Source organism: Monopterus albus, unplaced genomic scaffold (genome assembly GCF_001952655.1).
Source record: "Monopterus albus unplaced genomic scaffold, M_albus_1.0 scaffold53.1, whole genome shotgun sequence".
NCBI classification, from domain to species: domain Eukaryota; kingdom Metazoa; phylum Chordata; class Actinopteri; order Synbranchiformes; family Synbranchidae; genus Monopterus; species Monopterus albus.
In genome coordinates, this window is record NW_018127933.1 from 479583 (window position 1) to 481851 (window position 2269).

Below are 2269 nucleotides of genomic sequence, written 5' to 3' on the forward strand. Positions count from 1 at the left end.
CCAGGTAGAAGACAGGCCTTTGAAGAAACCATGAAGGGAAAATAGTAGCTCCGGCTGGACTACTGAACCTGTTGTGTCAGGAGGCACATAGTAGAGGTCACTGTGCTACCTCAAAGGTCACAGCCCTTATTTCCCAACATTGGTGGCATCCTTATCTCAAAGATATTACTCGATACTTTGTACAGAGTTGTGAAATATGTAATCAGCATAATCCAAAAACATCGCTGAAAGCAGGCCTGGGCAGTTTCCCTGTCCCAGATGCTCCATGGAAGACAATAGTGATAGATTTCACTGACATGGGGGCTGATCACAGAGTTGAAGGTAAAAGATACCTCCTGGTATGTGTAGGTACTTTTTCCCAGTGGGTGGAAACCACACCCACCGCAACTGAAAAAGCTAAAGAGGTGTTCAAATGGCTCTCTAGAGAGCTAATACCTAGGTTCGGGGTACCAGAAATAATCAGATCTGACAATGGCTCACACTTCTCCAATGAGGACTTGGAAGAAGTTGAAAAAATGTTTGGGATTAAACATACGTTTGTAGCAGTCTACCATCCAGCTTCGCAGGGACTGGTAGAGAGAGCTAACCGTTCCATCAAAGAAGGATTGGCAAAAGTCTGCGTAGACATAAAATTAACCTGGGTAGCAGCTCTCCCCATTGTGCTATTTAATCTCAGATCTACTCCAACAGCCACTTTGAGTGTCAGTCATCATGAGCTTTTGACAGGCAGAAAAATGCCATGTCCATTCAGAGTTGCTCCTACTGATTCACCACCGGTGGTAGTACAACATGAGACCTTAAGTGAATATGCCATGCTAAACAATGCTGTGATGAATATCTCTCAACAGGTGACAGGGATCCTCTCCCAGGAACGAGACTCCGCTGCTTCTGAAGTGGCAGTAGAAGCTGGGTCTACAGGAAAATCAACAAGCTCAACTGGTCTGCGCCCAGGTGGAAGGGACCATACAAGGTAGAAGAAGTGACAACACACTGTGTGAGAGTTTGGTTAACCGAAGACAGGCTCAGTAATTGGATCCATAAGACCCATTGTTCACCTGTAAGTGACCCGGGTAACAGAACTTTGACTGCAGTTCGGACTGACTTAAGAACCTCCACCTCTGACTTTGACTCTGACATTGACACTTCCAGCCAAAGGGTACAGAATTAAATCCCTCACAGTGATGTTCCAAGGGGGGTGCCTGATGAATTTAAAGCACGAGATCAAATAGCAGCAGGATTTGAATATATTTTCCTCTGGCACACTATTAACAAAACTGTGGAATGGATAAATTACTTGTATTATAACCAACAGCGTTTTATCAACCACACTCATAATGCTACAACAGGGGCAGCAGAACAGCTGTCTGCCACCTCCATCATGGCCTGGCAAACTCGGATAGCTACAGATATGATAATGACTGAAAGAGGGGCGTATGTGCACTATTTGGGGATTCATGTTGCACTTACATTCCAAACAACACCGCACCCGACGGGTCTATTACTAGGGCCTTAGATGGCCTCAGGTCACTGCGAAAAAAATTGGCTGAAAATTCAGGGGTCGAGGACCCCTTTTCTGAAATGCTAACAAGATGGTTTGGGAAATGGAAGGATCTAATTACCTCCATTATGTTGTCAAGGGCCGTTTTCCTTGCCATTCTTGTCCTTTGTGGATGTTGTTGCATCCCATGCATCAGAGCTCTATGACAAAGCTCCACCCTCTTCTTACTAGTTAACTGTGGTAGAAGTGGAGGGTGTGGCACCAGCTTCTCTCCCACAGCTCTCCACCGACAACGAGATCCTGCAGGAAAGCGAATATGAAGACCTCCATCCTGCCCGCCGACTCATTCCCCCTCCCCCTGCTCCTACTCCCCAATAAATACATTGCTTGCTAAGGTTAATACATTCTCCATATATGCTTACACACATGTAGCAGGCGTTATACTTATAGGTTAAGGATTTTATTGTGCTCATTGCTCGAGTTATTGTCAATTGAGTTAGTAAAAGTCTTAAGCTCCTGAGAGAGACAATCTCTACTCTCAGTAAATGTTATGTATCTCTTGACAGGATGGTTTAGCTTGTGCTATAATTAATGTTTATCAGTTTTTTACACATAATGTTTATCATTTCCACAGGCTATGAGCAAGGAAAAACGCTTGCAGGAGCTGATTTAATGTAACGAAGAGCAGCTTACACCTCAAGGAGACTCCAAAAGGGGGACTTCGGTCCTCCCCTGGTTGGATGACTTGTCCGTCCCTGGTGATCAGGACAG